The sequence below is a fragment of the Gobio gobio genome (genome assembly GCF_949357685.1).
Source record: "Gobio gobio genome assembly, chromosome: 18".
NCBI classification, from domain to species: Eukaryota; Metazoa; Chordata; class Actinopteri; order Cypriniformes; family Gobionidae; genus Gobio; species Gobio gobio.
In genome coordinates, this window is record NC_137111.1 from 15,608,160 (window position 1) to 15,627,344 (window position 19,185).

Consider the following 19,185-nt stretch of genomic DNA (forward strand, 5'->3'; position numbering starts at 1 on the left):
TTGGATATGTGCCCAAGGTTCCCACCACTCTGTTCAGAGACCAGGTGGTGAACCTGCAAGCGCTGCCTTTGGAGGAGGCAGACCCAGCCTTGGCACTGCTCTGTCCAGTACGCGCCCTCCGCGCTTACGTAGACAGGACGCAGTGTTTCAGGATCTCAGACCAGCTCTTTGTCGGTTATGGTGGAGAGCGGAAGGGAAGAGCTCTCTCAAAGCAAAGGCTGTCTCACTGGATAGTGGACACCATTGTTTTGGCTTACCAGCAGCAAGGTCGACCGTGTCCCCTTGGGGTTAGGGCCCACTCCACTCGGAGTGTGGCCTCCTCTTGGGCTCTAGCACACAGCGCCTCGCCAACAGACATCTGCAGAGCTGCAGGCTGGGCGACACCTAGCACCTAGCCAGATTCTACAATCTACGAGTGGAGCCAGTGTCCGACTATGTACTCGCCTCTACTAGTGGCCAGTAATGGACCAGGCTCAGGTGTCTTCGCTTGCTCGCCATTCCACTCCACGGACTGGATACGGGCGATTATTCCTCAGGTGAGCTTCCCGAAAGCCCTGAGTTCCTCCAGCACTGTCTTACGCTGACACCAGTTCAGTCTGCCTTCTCTTGAGCCCAGACCCTCGTGTTCGGTCAGGTGCCCTGTGTGCATGGTTCCCCTCCGGCGACCCCCACACGTGGATTTCCACCGTAAGCCTCCTCTGTGAGCAGGTTTCTTTCCCTTGGCAAGTCCCTGCCACCCCTGGGGTTAAAAATCCACCTTCGGCTGGTACCCCAGAGTTTTCCCATATGCAGCCCATAGCGGGTCGTATGTGTACTCTCTAAGTCTTCCCTACGGGTAGGCATCTTGGCATTTCCTCACTGGAAAATGCATCCCAGTGTACCTTGGTATTCCTGTGATAAGTGGGAGTCCTTCGTCCGTACTAGTCTTATGACAGGGCACTCGCACTTACGCAGGGCACTGGAAGACAGCTGAGTGGCGTGATTATATTGGGACCCCCATTCGTTAGTCACTAACATTACGTCGTAGTGATTGAACGAAAGGGAACGTCTCGGTTACGGATGTAATCCTCGTTCCCTGAGGAGGGAACGGAGACGTAACGTCCCTTTGCCACTTAATAGAGAGATAATTCTCTCTATTAATCGCCGAAAGAACCAATCGGCGATTAGTAGAGTTTCATGACTGAACTTTGTATTACAGCGATTCAGAGTTACATCAGAGCTACAGCAGCACACCGGCTTATCATTGGCAGATGCTGTTCACATGAGCACCACAACGCATGCATGTGATGCTGACGCAGGAGCTGACCAACGTAAACTGTGTAGAAGACTGACACAGACGTGATGAAATTGTTGAATAAAGTCGTTATTTTTGTTTGTTTTATGCGCATAAAAATGTAGGAGTCAGAGAGAATGTAGGATTTCATCAAAAATCTCTTAATTTGTGTTCCGACGATGAACGAAGGTCTTACAGCTTGGGAACGACATGAGGGTGAGTAATTCATGACACAATTTTCATTTTTGGGATGAACTAACCCTTTGAATTCCAATGAAGTGAAAAAACTGTCAGCAGGGGGTGCTGCAGAACCCTCAGCACCCCTAGTTCCTGTGGCCATAGCTACCTTTGGAACAAGCTCCATCGGTACTAATATAGATAAGAACCAATTGGCATCTACGTTAATATTAGTCTGTCTGTCTCATCCTTATCCTGAGGTTACCATAGTCAGCCGGATCCAGTCCGTATCTAGATCACATGGTGGACCTGCACCTAGACATGACCACAACGCAGCCCTGAATGTCCAAGACAATCCCCTGTTAAGGCCTCGTCGACATGACAGGGTTTCTCCCAAGCTTTTTTTTTTCTCCATTCTGTCACCTGGTGGAGTTTGAGTTCCTTGCCATTTAATCATTGATGATCTTTACAATGGAACTAAATCCATTTTTCCTGTTATCACTGTAAAGCTGCTTTGAATCAATATGTGTTGTATAAAGCGCTAAATAAAGTTGACTTGACTTGACAATAAGAAGGCTAAAGACTTGATTCCCTCTGAAGGACATCAAAACGAGAGGGGAGGGGAGGGAAGGGATGCTTTACTGCTTTACTATGCTTTACTGTCATACTATGAGTAGTAGTATGAGAGCGCATGAAGAGCCGAAGAGAGCGCACGTCACGCCTCTCTTCATCAGTCTGCACTGGCTGCCAATAGCCGCTCGCATCAAATTCAAGGCACTGGTGCTCACCTTCAAAGCAACCACTGGCTCTGCACCAATACCTAAACTCGCTTGTTCAGACTTACACACCCTCCAGGAGCTTACGTTCTGCCAGTGAACGACGCCTTGTGGTGACATACCAAAGAGGCATGAAATCGCTCTCACTGACCTTTTCCTGGACCGCCCCCACCTGGTGGAATGACCTGCCTATCTCAATTCGTGCGGCCGAGTCTATAGCCATTTTCAAAAAACATCTAAATACACATCTCTTCCAGCAGCACCTGACCAATCAAGAATATCACTTTATCATTCTATTCATTTTCTGTCTGTCTAATTTATAAAAAAAAAAAAAAAAAAACAGTTCTGTCCTGTGTGTTCTGTGCTAGATTAACTGAGACTTGTTACAGCACTTGCATACTGTTGCCCTTGACTGTTCTAGTTGCTTCTATTGCTCTCATTTGTAAGTCGCTTTGGATAAAAGCGTCTGCTAAATGACTAAATGTAAATGTAGTAAAATTAGATACGTTACAAAACTCTGCTCGTTCAAAGACATGCATTCATAGCATGGATGGAGAAAGAATACAATGTTTAAAATGCATGTGCATAGTTTAGTTGAATAAGGTTTGCCCTCAAAAACTTGTAGCTGAAATAACAGTAACTGACATGTGTGAAATTGCATTCATAACTATAGCAACTGTAGGCTCTTGCATGTTTTATTTCAATCATCAAAATTCAATATCATAATTTGATCTTTAACGATTTAATTAGCAGAATTTATTACTCCACCATATGTGGCAACAGCATCAACAACAGTTCTGTATTGTTTAACCAATGTGGTTTGAATGCTGGATGGGCAACAAAGTTACTATGGTTTTGGGAAACATCATGTCACGATACAGTAGTTATTTTTTTATGTAGTCATGATATTTACCAGCAGAGGCCAAAGGCAATGCTAACTAGCTAAACCTTGATTGCTTGACTTAAATAAACTTATTTGGATAGTGCCTCAAAATCACAGTGTTTACACTTACAGATATTTTAGCTTATGAATGCCTTATTTAATTAAGGTGCGTTCACATTCAAGTCAGAATAAGAGTCCGACTTGTAAAAAGCATTCACATCCTTGTATCCTTAATTACAACTTGTAAACTCTGAATTTTCTGAGAGTTTGGCCCGCTGTACCACCTGACCACTGCAGATTAATTTTGACATTGATAAACACTATCAATATCAAAATTAATCTACAGGGGTCACATGGTACAGCCATAGAAACGCATAATTCCGAGTCTGAGGACATAAACAGCTCAGAGTACAAAGTCACATGTTGTCATCTCGTAATTACGGTAATTACACTATGGGCCCTATCATACACCTGACGCAATGCAACGCAAGTGTTTTTTGCTAGTTTCAGCCCGACGTAATTATCATTTTCACTTCCAGCGCCACGTTGTTTAAATAGCAAATGCACTCACTCCCATCTGTTTGCTCATGGGCGTGCTGGTCTGAAAACGTGGTTTGTTAAGGCGTATTGTTGGCGCATTGCTATTTTGAGGCAACTGAAAACAACTGCGCCATTGACCAACAAAAAACTAGTTTAAAGTCAATGGCACAGTATTTTTATTGTTATATAAATACAGTAGTAATATGCGCCTATACGCGGGTATATAATACGTTTACACTCTGCTTGTTACACACACATGGATGTGCAGCAGCACACAAACATTTTTAAATATTAAAAATAAAAGATTCCTCTTTGGCGAAGCGAATTCCACCATGTAAATAGCGAATCCGTCATTGTATAAGTGCAATTGGCTAATAAAGGGTATGGGAGATGAGACTCGGGTGTGTTTTGGGCGTAACGTGCAATAAACCAATCAATGACTCATTTCACGAGTTCACACTTACAAATATAGAGTAGTATGCGTATTTGTTGTGCTGTCCGAGGAGAGGGCTCCAAGTTCAGTATCTTGGTCTGAGCCCAGAGTACTCCCCCAGTATTTCTGGTTTAGGAAAGTAACCAGACAAGTGTGAGGAGACAGGGTGGTGGAGGGATGCTGAAAACTCGAGGAACAATAGGTGACTCGACTGTGTATATTTATATAGGCCTCCATTCATGCTGATTGGGTAGACATGTTGATAACTGATTGCTGACTGCTGGTTGGAATGATGTGATGATTGGATAGATCATTTGAACGTGTTCCTCCCAAACTTTGTTAATAAAACATCATTAAAGGGTCTAATGCTATTTCATGCATTCTGACTTATTTACACTGTTAACACTGGAGAGAGAGTGAGTGGGGGATGATTAGCAAGATGGCGCCTGTGTTCGGCTTTGCCTCTGCACCCTTTTTGTCCTCACGTATATTTGTGGTTTGTCTAGTGTTGTTTTTTGTTTTTACAACCTTGATAACTACTAGCTGCGTCTCAGCTGTTTTACAATATGATCGACACACATTATTTTCCATCAAGGAGAATATGAAAGTACTTTGTGAGACCTGGACTAAGTCCACAGAGTTTTTCCCTCCAACTTTTGACAGTTCCACGTCATCGCCTGTGTACCTGATGCTAGCCAAGCCTTGCGGGAGTCGCGGCAGGAGAAGGAAACGGGGATCCAGGGCTGGAGCCCAGGTCAGGCTGAGGAAACAACGTAAACAACCTCCATGGTCAAGCGATCCTCGAATTCTCTGGGTTGAGCGGTGCTTGCAGCCGGTTTCTGTTCGCGAGTCGGACAGAGACTTGTCCTGTGCGCCTTCGTCCCCCAGGTGTATTCCATCTGAACGGCTCTACTTGACTTGGCGGCCCCGAAATCACCTTTTGCGAGAGCGGATCTTGCGTCCTGTTACCTGCCAGGTAGCAAGTGACAACCCTGCGATATCTGAGCGTTCTCAGCCGGCTCGATTTGCTTTGTTCAACGCGCGCTCCATCGCCAATAAAGCATTCTTTCTCCGTGATTTATTTACAGAGAAATGCATTGACTTTTTGTTCATAACGGAGACCTGGCAGCGAGAAATGGAATATACTCATCTCAATGAACTGTGTCCCCCAGACTGTTCTGTGTTTGGGACACCGCGAAAGTTGCGGCGAGGAGGAGGACTCGCGCTTGTTTACCGTAACCGTTTCTGCTGCAGGCTGATGAATCCTGATCCCTTCGATTCCTTTGAACTACAGATGTCTAAGGTTGGAAATATTGACTCATTCTATTGTGTGTTAATTTACCGACCTCCTGGTCCTGCTCGTTTGTTTTTAGAGCAATTTGCTGAGTTTTTATCCTCAATTATCAAACTTGATAATGTTTTGTTGCTCGGGGATTTTAACTTTCACATTGACGATCACTCGTGTACTGTAGCATCTGAATTTTTAAGTCTCACTGAATCATTCAATTTTAAACAGTGTGTCTTTGGTCCTACACACGTAAAAGGCCATACACTGGACCTTGTTTTTTCTCTGGGTCTTAACATTGACCAGTTGAGTATTGTGGATATCAATGTGACTGACCAGTGTTGTATATTTTTCAATTTGTCTTTTAATATGGAATATCTGCCTAGTAAACTAATGTTACAAAGACGCGTTACAAACCGAACTACCGCTGAAAAATTTTCCAAGTCATTTGATCCTAGTTCGTTCAATGATAGTAATGATGCTGAATCTTTTTTACAGTCTTTTAATAATCACTGTCAATCTGTTTTAAATAACGTTGCTCCACTGAAAAGCAAAAACACTTTCCCTAAGAAACCTTGTCCGTGGATGAATGAAGAAATATTGTCTCTTAAAAGAAAGTGTCGTAAAGTAGAACGCTTGTGGAAATCAACTAGTCTTCAAGTGCATAGACTGTACTTGAAGGAGCTTATTACATCAATGAATTATATGATAAAACAGACAAGGTCGGACTATTTTGCTAATCTAATAGTTGTAAACAAGAAAAACCCTAAAGTCTTGTTTGATACAATATCTATGATAGTCTCTCCTCTAGCCCCTCAAGTGCCGGTTTACTCAAAAGTTGATTGTAACAGTTTTTTACACGCTTTTGTAGACAAGGTACAAGACATTAGAGCCAGTATAAACCCATCCGAGGTTACATCTTGTTGTTTCTCTTCCTTGTACTCTTGGGAAACGTTGTCACCTATCAATGGTGAGGACATTAAGGGTTTACTAAGAAAAGTGAAACCATCTTCATGCCCGCTAGATGTTTTGCCAACTTCTTTACTGTTAAATGTGTTTGATTTAGTGGGACCATATGTTGTTAAACTGATCAACCTTTCCCTTTCAACTGGATCAGTGCCCAGCCTTTTTAAACAAGCTGTTGTTAGTCCCATACTGAAAAAAACCAATTTGGATATTTCTGTTCCAGCTAATTACAGGCCTATATCTAAATTACTTTTTTTATCTAAATTGCTTGAGAGAGTGGTAGCAGAGCAGCTGAATGCGTTTCTTGAAAGTAAAAAGTTGTTGGATAAATTTCAGTCAGGTTTTCGAAAAATCATTCAACTGAGACTGCGCTTCTAAAAGTATCAAGTGACATTCTGATGGCTGCAGACTCTGGACACCACACTGTGTTGATCTTACTTGACTTATCATCGGCATTTGATACATTAGACCATACTGTATTGATAAATCGGCTACAAAATGAAATGGGATTCTCAGGGTCGGTTTTAAAATGGTTTGCCTCTTATTTGAGTGACAGAACATTTTGTGTGCATGCTAACAATATCCTTTCAGAAATGACTCCTCTGTTTTGTGGAGTTCCTCAGGGCTCGGTTTTAGGTCCTATTTTGTTTTTAATGTATATTAGCCCTCTTGGTGCAATCATTCGTCATTTTAAGAACGTGTCTTATCACTTTTATGCTGACGACATCCAGTTGTACTGCACATTCAAAGAGTCAGAATTAGATAAATTAACTGAATTGATGGAATGCATGTCTAGCATAAAGGTCTGGTTAAATAATTATTTACAACTAAACACAAAAAAGACTGAAACCTTAATTATTGCTTCAGACCAAAAACTACCTCTAATTAAACAACATCTCTGTTCCTTGGACTCAACCATTCAGTTGAGCCTAAGAAACCTTGGTGTTCTGTTCGACCATTCAATGTCTCTGGATGGTCATTCTAGACAGTTGGTCAGAAACTGTTTTTATCACTTGAGAAACATCTCTAAACTGAGGACCTTTTTGCCAAAAGATACCATGGAGTTGATTATTCACGCCTTCATTTCTTCACTTTTAGACTACTGTAATTCTCTTTTTACTTGTTTTAACAAATCCTCACTGAGTCGTCTCCAAATTGTGCAAAACGCTGCAGCCAGGCTTCTAACAGGAACCAACAGAAGGGCACACATTACTCCAATCTTATTTACATTACATTGGCTGCCTGTCAAATACAGAATTGATTATAAAATCTTAGTTCTAACTTTTAGAGCACTACAAGGTCAGACCCCCCAATATATCACAGACTTGCTGTCACCATACGCTTCCTCTCGTACTCTTCGTTCTTCTGGTCAAAATCTCCTGAGTGTCCCCAAAACCCGTCTTAAAACACGGGGAGACCTGTCCTTTCAAGCAGCTGCCCCTAAATTATGGAATGCTCTTCCCCCAGCTCTGCATGTGGCAGAATCTGTTGACTCATTTAAAAAGCAGCTGAAGACACTTTTATTTAGACAAGCTTTTAGTTAATTCTCTGGCTTTCAGGTTTTGTTTTGTTTTTGTTCTGATGTGTTAAATTGTATATACATTGTAAAGCACTTTGTGATCTTTATCTGTGATAAGTGCTATATAAATAAATTTTACTTACTACTTTTACTTACTTACTTAAAGAGTTGGATTCTCATGCTAAACCTGCATAATTCTGTTCCAAATACACCTTCAGTATTCTAACAAGTTTCAGAAAGTTTTTTTTCAGGGTATGGCCCTGAATGATGTCATAAAGGGGTGAAATTCCTTATACGGGCACTTCTCCCAGATGAACGCATGCGCTAGTCAACCAGAGCGAGAGTAATTTCCTTCTGGTTACGGAAGCCGTCAGCAGCTCTGTCATTTTGTTTTTAGAGCACGACTAAAGAAGTGTGTTTTTGGTTGTAAGGGAAAGATAACCTTGTTCAGCTTCCCAAATAAGTGTTAAGGAAACAGTGGATGCAGTTTGTTCTATCACTTAATAATCACTTTGAATAAAAGCATATGATAAATTAATCAACATAAATTGTACATACTTAAAATTAATGTAATTTTTTCATGACTTTATGGCCCAGCATCTGAACAACAAAACCTCTTTGGTTTTGAAAACACTTTGAGCAGGCAGGGGTCTTCAGCAGTGGTTTTGGAGGGAGTAGAGGGAATGCTGGCATGAGAATGCAGCTGTCCCACAGAAAAAAAAAAGCTGTTGTGCTTAACCAGAGCTGGCAGTTCTTTGGCTCGATCTGCTCCACATTAACACTATAGTGGCACAAGGATCCCATTAGCAAACAGGCTTCCATAAGTGGATAATATCTTTTTGTACTAAACAATTTTTTTGCAAACAACACATTAAAAAGCATAATTTTTTGTATGCACTCGTTAGCACAAACAATGCTGCATACTTGCAAAAAACTTGTGTCAAGTACAGCAAACATGTTCCTTTCTGCACAAATCGTATGCAAGCTCATGCAGTCATTCAGAACATGATGTTCTAGAAACTTCTGCATCTCGCTTTTAATTTTGGACAATGGTGATGCTGAACATTTCCTCTCTGCACTTCAGAGTTCATAATCACTAAACATTGTGTCTCCAGCCCGCGTACACACCCACAGAATGTGTTGTTGTGTGTGCAGCTGGTAGTTAATCTGCATTCTCATCTGTACACACCAGTGAAGTTCGTGTGCACCTGATATCAATTACGCACATTGAGGTTTCTCAGCTTAGCAACACATATGGCGACATAGCAACTCACTTTATCTTACCACACTGACTTCCTTTTGTGAAAACACGTCTGCCAGAGCATACACACTTTAGCATGCAAACGTGCACACGTATGGACATAACATAAATTTATCTCAAACCTCCTCTTACTTAGACACCAAAAAAACATTTTACAGTTTAGTGCACTGTAAGTATGTATTAGCAATTTGTTTGTTGGTGATGTCAAATGTATAATTAATGTAGCCAAAATAAAAGTGTGTGTATGTGTGTGTGATATTTTTTCTTCTTCACTTTCTGCTCTGTTTACACTGTGTGATGTTCTAAATGGTGCGCTTGACAAGTTATTGCACAGGCCTGCTTTGTGCTATCTACTGGACTATATTTCACAGTAAGGGGTTAATCTTACACATGTAAGTGGGGCTGCCGGATTCAACACACACACACACACACACACACACACATCCACTCCACACACGCACGCACACACACACACACACACACACACACACACACACACACACACACACACACACACACACACACACACACACACACACACACACACACACACACACACACACACACACACACACACACACACACATCCAAACACATCCAAACACTCTGACAGAAGTAGGCTTTTGTCTGTGGTTTGAATGTACAGTTTCCTTTTGACCTTTTGTACAAAGAAATAAACAAACACAGGTACTTTTAATCCTGACAAAGATACAGCCTGTGTTTACACTGTGTGATGTTCTAAATGGTGCGCTTGACAAGTTATTGCACAGGCCTGCTTTGTGCTATCTACTGGACTATATTTCACAGTAAGGGGTTAATCTTACACATGTAAGTGGGGCTGCCGGATTCAACACACACACACACACACACACATCCACTCCACACACACACACACACACACACACACACACACACACGTTTGTTTTTGTGAAATGTGAGGACATTCCATAGGCGTAATGGTTTTTATACCGTACAAACCGTATTTTCTATCCCCTTACACTGCCCCTAAACCTAAACCTAGCCCTCACAGGAGACTGTGCAGTTCACTTTCTGTGAAAAAAAACTTGTTCTGTGTGATTTATAAGCATTTTGAAAAGTGAGGACATGGGGAACGTCCTCATATTTCACCCTCTTTTTGTAATACCTATGTCATACCCATGTCATTATACACATTTGTGTCCTGATATTTCACGAAAACATGCCCACACACGCACGCACGCACACACACACACACACACACACACACACACACACACACACACACACACACACACACACACACACACACACACACACACACACACACACACATCCAAACACTCTGACAGAAGTAGGCTTTTGTCTGTGGTTTGAATGTACAGTTTCCTTTTGACCTTTTCTACAAAGAAATAAACAAACACAGGTACTTTTAATCCTGACAAAGATACAGCCTGTGTGTTTTCTAACTAACACAAATGCATTTTGTCCCTGTATTCGCACATGTTCTCAACAAGATGCATTCACCGAGTAACTGAGATCTTAAAATGAGTGTGCAAATAGAAGCACAAAAGCTCTGTTACAAAATATACTGAGAAGACTAGGTCTGACTAAGACAACTGCCTTCTTTAGACATCATCTTGGAACTGAATAGAATGCTCTAAATAGGCAGCAACATAAAAATAGCACTCCTATAGTCTTACCTTTGATTAGAGTTTGGCATTAGCATGTTACTAATCTAACTGTGTGATACTCTAGCAAAATGCATAACACACAAATAACAGGCAAAAAACATATTTTTATTACACTAAACTACAAATAACACTCATTATGATGTATAGCCCTGTGAAAGAAGGTAAGGTCAAGAGCAGCAGCAAAATAAAGGAAGATGCTACTAACTGTCAACTATGAGCTTTACTAAACTTGCTGTGTGATGTTTAACAGGGACAAAATAAGAGCAAGGTGTTCTGATGTGTTTCTGTGATCAGATCTGTGGGTTTCTCACTCTATATGTGTTTGTCAGAATGTAGCTTGTGGTTCACGACAAAGGCTGTGCACAATTAAGCTTTGAAGAGGTTTTGGCTTGTTGTCTTGAAAATAATGGTTTATTTAGATTTTTCATAAATCTTCAAAGAAATTTTGAATGATTCTGTGACAAAATGTCTGTATACCTCTATGAATCAGACAGCATTTTGTCCATCAAAAATATTAAAGGCCTACTGAAGTGCTTTGAAACACGCAGCATGTGTTGACATCATTTCTACTGAAACAGGAAGACAGGGCGGGACAAATTGCCAATAGTGTTTAATTTATATCACAGCTCAGCCGTTCAGCTTGGTAAAGCCCAGTTTCCTCCTAATCTCCATGAGTTTCTCTTCCTAATCTCCTCCATATCACTTTAAAAAATAGCATTCTTTGCAAAATTCAAATGGGTTTGATAATTTTCTGGTATGCGCCGACTCATATGATCTGCTCTGTGCTATAGTGTAATAATGTGCTTTAGATTCTAGAGAGCATTTGATTGGACAGAAAATCTGATGAGAAGCTGTCTGAGAGTGATGTCTTCAAGATCATTGATCCATATTGGCCGAAGTGAGAGACTGTAAGTTTTGAATGTCTTCTAAAAATGTGTCATTGTTTTAAAGCACACTAGCTTATTGATAACAGTAAGGTTAACACATTTATACTAAAAGCCAATAAACTTCAAACATTTTGATTTCATGGGGACTTTAAGTGCATATTTCAGCTATGATAAAAAAAATAGACAGCTGGGACCATTTTTGGGGATTTCCACCTGGATTTGGCCTACCCAAATTGAAAAGCTTACCATATCTCACTTTTCATGTAGTGTGTAATATAGTTGTTTGTCAATGTAAATGACCTGCAAACTTTCAAAGATCAAAATGCACTATAAATTGTTGTTATTGTCTCCCAAAAGAAAGAACCAATTCTGAACTGCTTGAAATGAGTCAACAGTAATTCCAGTCTTATGCTGCATTCCAGGCAGGTTTTTGAGCCCGTAAGTTACGACTTCAAACCATGACTCACGACTTTGTAGAGTTCCAGGCAAAGTCACGCCAAACTGCCTGAGCGCATGGAATTGTGGTAGCTAGATGTAAACAAAGCATGGCGGACTGTACGGGGCTTGAGCTCATTTACAATAATTTCTATCGAGGTGCATACTCCTTGCTTATTTGAGGGAAACGGGGGAGAAAAACAGTGCATAAGGCAAGAGAAGCTGTTATACCTTGTATTTTACGTTATTTGTAAAATACCGTGTACGACTTCCATAAACACCGCAACCATAGGGGCTGCCATTGTTGTTTTGCGGGCCATGTGACATCAGAGCTCGTAACTGGGAGTACACCGATCTAGTACGAGTTCACGGGTGGTAAGTCACAGGTTTGACTGCCGTTCCAGTGCACTTTCACATGTAAAAGGTTGGAAAAACACGGTTTACGGGTTGCCTGGAACGCGCCATTACTTCCAGCATGTTTGTAACAAATTTGGGCTTGAACTGATACGGTAAAACTCAATTGTTACTGTTCGTCCACTGATGAGCCAAAACATTTTGACCACCTAATATGCTGTTGGTCCTTCACATGCTGCCAAAACAGTACCGACCCGCTGAGGCATGGACTCTACAAGACCCCTGAAGATGTCCAGTGGTATCTTGCACCAAGACATTAGCAGCAGATTATTCAAGTCCTGTAGATTGCAATCTGGGGAATTTTGAGTCCAGGGCAACAGCTTGATCTCTTTATCATGTTTCTCGAAACATACCTGAAAAATGTGTGCAGTGTGGCAGGATGCATTATCCTGCAGATTTTTTTTTTCATGAAGGGGTGTACCTGTTCTGCAACAATGTTTAGGTAGGTGGCACATCTCAAATTTACTTCCATGTGAATGGCCGGACCCAGGGTTTCCCAGAATATTGCCCAGAGTATCACACTCCCTCCACCAGCTTGTCATTGTCCCACAGTGCATCCTGGTGCCATCACTTCCTCAGGTAAACAGTTCACACATATGAGCTAAAACTACAGCTTTGTAGTTTGTCCCTCCTTGGACCAGTGGTAAATTCTCACCACTGCTGACTGGGAGTAACCCACAAGCCTTGCCATTTCAGAGATAATCCCAGATAGACCCAGGTGCCTTGCCATAACAATTTGGCCCATGTCAAAGTCACTAAATTCTTTATTCATGCCCATTTCTTGTGCATCCAACACATTGATTATGAGAACTGATTGTTTGTTTATTATCTAATCCACTCTAACCTTAATATGTGGCCTTGTTAGGAGATAATTAATGATGTTTACGTCACTTGTGTAATGTTTTAGCTCATCTATACAAGTGCTGAGGAAGCCTTGGACTTGGTTGGATGTAAACCTATTGTAGGAGAAATTAGAAACTTTTAAAATAGCATAATGGGGCATTTTAAAGGTGAAGTATGTAATTTTTTAAATACATTCTCTTAACCCATTTTATTGCTCATTGACCACTATTAAAATTTAACTTCACCGATGGGAAGACAACAGCTTTTTTTCTGTTTTTCACCTTTCTACTGCATAGGCAGGCAAGTTTTATTAAAAGTAAATTAAGTTTTAAAGTAGTGAAGTACCTCTTTAATATGTTATTCAGGGCTTTATCTTCTTCAGACATTGAGTACAAATATTGAGCCTAACGGACACCATCAAAACATTGACTGCTCAGATCCGTCAATCTAAGGGATATGCCGGTTCAAAAAACACGCCTGGGAGTAAATGTCATGATCACCAGCTGGAGTGCCCTTGATATCCACCAGAGGGTCCTAGACTCTCGTTCATTGCCATATCAACATTGACTACATATCCCAGAACTCACTGCCTGGACTCATTATCCCTGATTGTCTTCAGCTGTGTATCATTTACCTTGTTAACTCTTCCTGTATAAGCCCAGTTTATTCAGGCCCCGTCCACACGAAGCCAGAGTATCTGCATACACACGAGAGCACTGAAACTGACTCAAAACGATGTAGTATACATGCCAGACCAGTATGTGACGCTGTAATTCTGCTACAGAAATACACCAAAAATGGAGAAGAGTTGTGGCTAGAAAAGGGTACAGCAGTGGTAGGAAGTAAGGCAAAAACTCACAATAAAATAACAATAAATAAATTTGCTACTTACCAGATGTGTTTTATTAATGCCTACACCTACCCCAACCCTAAACCTACCCTAACAATAATGCTAATACAGTATTTAAAAACCGCAATATTGATGTGCGCATGCCTAGTGCCCGTAGTTGTTTCCCTTCTAGTCTTTCCCGTGCGGGACGTGGTGTGACCGTTTCACAAAATATACGGATTGGCTGTACACACGAAAACACAAGGGTGTCGTTTTTAGATTTATCCCCTCTGTGACCCGGTTTCAAAAATTGTTAAAATATTGGTTTCATGCTCGCAAAACGCCGGATCCGTGTGGATGAAACGCTGATGGGTACAACATTTGTGGACGGGGACTCAGTCATTAATTGCTAAGACTTGAAATTGGCCCACCACAGATTCCAGCACTTCCAAGCCTGGTGATCACAAGTCTGATGCTCTCAGCACTTCCCAGTCCGGTGGTCTCAAGACCAGAACCTCTTCATGACAAGGTTGCCACACCCACACCAGAGTCTCCAGCTAGGCATTTGAGAGTGGCTTCCAGTGTGGCAGATCCCCAGCTGGTGTCGACGCGAGCAGCCAGCATCTCAAGAAGTACCTTAGTACTCTCTCTAATGGCAGCAGCCATTTTGCACTGCTCTCCAGTCCATTAATCCGCTCCAGAGCCCGCTCCAACCCCAGAGCTCAGTCCCGTGTTGGCCCCGGCCCCGGAACTTCCTGTCTGTCATGACGCGACCACAGCCTGTCTGTCATGACGCGACCACAGAGGTTGTCCCTGAACTCTCTGTCTGCCCTGACATAACCGCAGAGGTCGTTCCTGAACTGCCTGTCTGCACCATAACCACAGAGGTCATTCATGTACTTTCTGCCAGCCCTGAGATGACTGAAGAGGTCAATCTGAACCACCTTGCCGGTCTTGTTATTACCATGGAGGATGCCATTTTGACATGGCTCCTGAGGCCAATCTTTACTTCTCTGTGCTCTGTATTACAGTTTAGCCTGATCAGTGGTTGTCTCCAGTTCTGTAAGTTCTGCCCTGAGGGTCTTCAGCTCCGCCATGGTGGTCACAAGCTCTGCCTGCTCCACCATGGTGGTACCTAGCTACGCCTTGGTAGTCACCAGTCCAGTCAACTCCTCAGTGGTGGTTTTCTACGCTACCGTGGGGATCTTCAGTCCCATCCGCTCGGCTGTGGTGCCCATTTGCTCTGCCATGGGGGTCTTCCACTGCATGAAAAGTGGGATTTTCGACCCCGTAAACGCCTGTAGACTCCCGGAAATCTCCCTAATTTTCGGCAGTTTTCGACAATTTAGAGGCAGCGAACATCGCGTTCGTCTGTGCCACAAATTGTCGTAAACGAACCATGACGTAGGTGGAGAGCCCCCCGCTGAGAGACCGCGCGGAGGTGCGACACCTCTAATTTGCATATGAATAGCAGCGAAACCATAGAGTCAACGGCCAGACTTGAATTTACTCACTCAGTATTGGCTGATCACTGCAAACCAATCATTATTGGTCACCCTGGCTCATTATAAATGTAAACCCCAATAATAATAATAATAATAAATATATAATTTATGTTGTAATAATTTATGTTTTATAGTAATGTTATTGTGCTATGAACTACACTATTCATACCATCAAGGAATATATGGGAAAATTTGCCCGGACCGTGACGTTTATTCAAAGAAAGAGCTTATAAACACACAGCTGTTTATTCAAAGAAAGAGCTTTATTGTCAAACACACAAATATGTACAGTGCAGCAGTAATGTCTCTTATGTTGTCCTCCAAAAACGTCAAAAAGAAGCGCCCAAAACATTCGGGAAACACAGGCGTATATGGCGGTGACCATCCAGACACCCCGTCAACAATGCCTCTTCCTCATCAGATATGAGTTCAATGGTCGCGCACTTCCAGTCCATCTCATCCTCACCCAGCACACTCTCGCTTCCAGCAACTGTAATACAATCCATAAAGACAATAAGCAACCTGAAAAATACTCACATTGACAAAAAACGGATCTAATATAATAAATCTTACCCTTTTTCTTCTTGATCGACTCCTAGCTAAACTTCGCAGTTTCCGCCTGCTATGTAAGTTCATGTTGTTTGTATCTGAAGCTCCGGCGTGTCGATTCATAATACGTCTTACAGGCAGCTGGAAAACAATTACATGAGACTATTAATAAAAACAGTCACGGTAAAATTAAACAAGGAATGAGAAAAACAGAAGTTATTACTTACAACAATGTCGTCGTGATCAGCGGTTAAATCTGGACTCGCGGAAATCGCTCCAAGCAGATAAGAGCTCACGGCTTCGTTATGAGGCGAGGATAATCTGTGTAAACAAAATGTGCAGTTTTAAGCTTGGATCTATTAACGCATCCATTTCCTTATACAGCTGAATAAAAGCATATTCTTTAAATCGTAACGTTATATTACCCATGCTGTGGTTCATAGCGCCTGCAGTTTGCCTCAGAGTTGTGAAGACGAAGACAGCCTCCTGAAAATGAGTCCAAAAAGTTGGTCGCGTCCATGCAGAGATTGAGTTGAAGACGGCGTCCTTTTATTGTTGATCACGAAAAAGGAAAGCAGCAAAAAACATAGGAAATGTAAAAAAAAAAAAAAGTGTAAAGCTCGTCTTCTACGCGTCATGGCCATGGCCATGACCTCGACCTCGCACGTCATTGGACTAGGGCTCTACTATGGAACGCGCCCGGGGCCAAATCTCTTTATACGAAACGCGTGACTTATGACCGCGTCAACGCAGCAATTTTTTACGTGTTTCTTTTGTATGTGTAGACACGCACATTCTGGTCGTGTAACAGGCATACACGCACAGTCGACGCACAGTTTTAACATGTTAAGAAGACACATTTGAACGTGTTTCTTAATGCGCACATTCTGTACATGTCGAAGTGTAATATTTTTTTTTTTAAAGCAGACTTACCTTTAGATGTAGCCTAGGGCCCTAGGCTACATACATATTAATATAAGATATTAATTAATTGCTTAACTGACTACTGTGCTAGAGTAAAGAAGCCTAATGTTACAATGTATATTAAGTAAATGCTTAATATTATACAATTATTATAATTTATCTATATGGGTTATTGTTTGTTTTTTAAAGTTAGGCTATATATAATTTCTAAAAGTATATATAGGCTAATTTACACAGCACATATTTATAACTGAAAACACACACACACACACACACACAACTTTATTCACTTTCACATAATAATGTTTTTGTAATTTGGTGTTTAGTTTGTTTATACTGTTCTGTCTCTGTTTTGTTTCCAGGAACATCTGATGAGTGCTATAATAAAATGACTTCATTATATTTAAAATATGTTTTGATATTCATTTTATTTATATTATTTATATTTTATTTACCCATAAACGTGTCTTTAGGAAGCCATAAGTTATAGAGACAAGAATAACTTTTGCCATTTAAATGCCACATTAATTTACTGAGGACTCATACAGCCAATGATCATGTGTGAAAACACTTATACATAAATTGATCACTTAGAAATCAAAACTAAGGTTTGAGAAAGAAAGAATATGCATACAACAAAATATATTGTTTCATAGCAGCTTCAGTAACAAGTTCAAAACAAATTCTGCTGTAAACCGGCTCTAACAAGCCAATATAGTGTCAATATTCAGCTCAAGTGACTTCAGTGTTGATTCAGTTCAGTTGATTGCAGTTAAACTGTAAAATTCCTCAGTTGTGCATATTTGTGTGTAGTTAGATATATGCAAAAACAACATTTTTGGAAGAGTTAAAATAGTTTTGCACAAAGTGTTGATTTTGCAAGCGATGTCTGATGTTTTGCATGTTGTGTGTTTTGTGTGTAGAGTTACAAGAAATGGAGCCATATTTTCAGAAATTGTGCGTAAGCAATTAGATAAAACTGTAAATGAATCCAGTTTATTTTAGTTCAGGACTCATAGTCCAGGTGTTAGTAATCTGTGCTTAATCTTTGTTCCAGGCAACAATTTTTTAACTCACGATTAACTAGATTAAGGCCTACTCTTGGCATAATTTAAACCCTGTCCAGGAAACCACCTCTTGAAAATCTGCATTGATAATTCATAAAATGTGGTGTGAGCTCAATTTAAATGACAATTACAGAAAAACACAATCTGACTTAACTATTAACACACAAACTTGTACTTTTCACATTTATGATTAATAGCCATTAGAAATCATTCACAGTGCAGGGTGGAAAAAATAATTTTTGGTATGTAAACTGTATGCTTTACTTGATTTATTTGTGTGCTTTGGTTCATTGTCTTGTTGCATCACATAACCTCTCTAAAGGTTGAAGACATGAACTGCTGTCCTGTATTTTTTATTTTTTTACATAACATTGGTTATTGCTAATGACATACAGAGTAATTAATCTACACTGTGAGCCCGGACAAGTTGAATCTACTTAAAAAATTGGAGCAAACTGGTTGCCCTAAAAATGTAGTAATGTGAACTAAAACGAGTACATTTAACTTAAATTTAAGTTAACTTAAACTTTAAACTTGTTTTAGTTAAAAAAAATTCAGAACCTAGATAAAACTCCCCCTGCTGCTACTCTGATTTGCATTTGTGTAGCTCACAGCATGTTCATTTACATGATAAAGTCTCCCCTAGAATTAAGGGGAGGGGGGGTCATGGGGGTACAACTGCCAAGCAAGGCCCTCGTCAATTTCCGACAATTTACGGCAGTTTTCGGTGTTGCCTGCAAATTGCCGTGCACAGTCGTAAACCTGAATTTCCACGGCAATCTACAGTGCCACATACTGACGAAAATCCCACTTTTCATGCAGTGTTCAGTCCCATCTACACTGCCTTGGTGGTCATCAGCTCCACCATGGGAATCTACAGCCCCATGTTCTATGCTGTGGTGGTCTTCTGCTCCGTCAGATACGTCCGTCTTCAGCCTTGCCTGCCCAG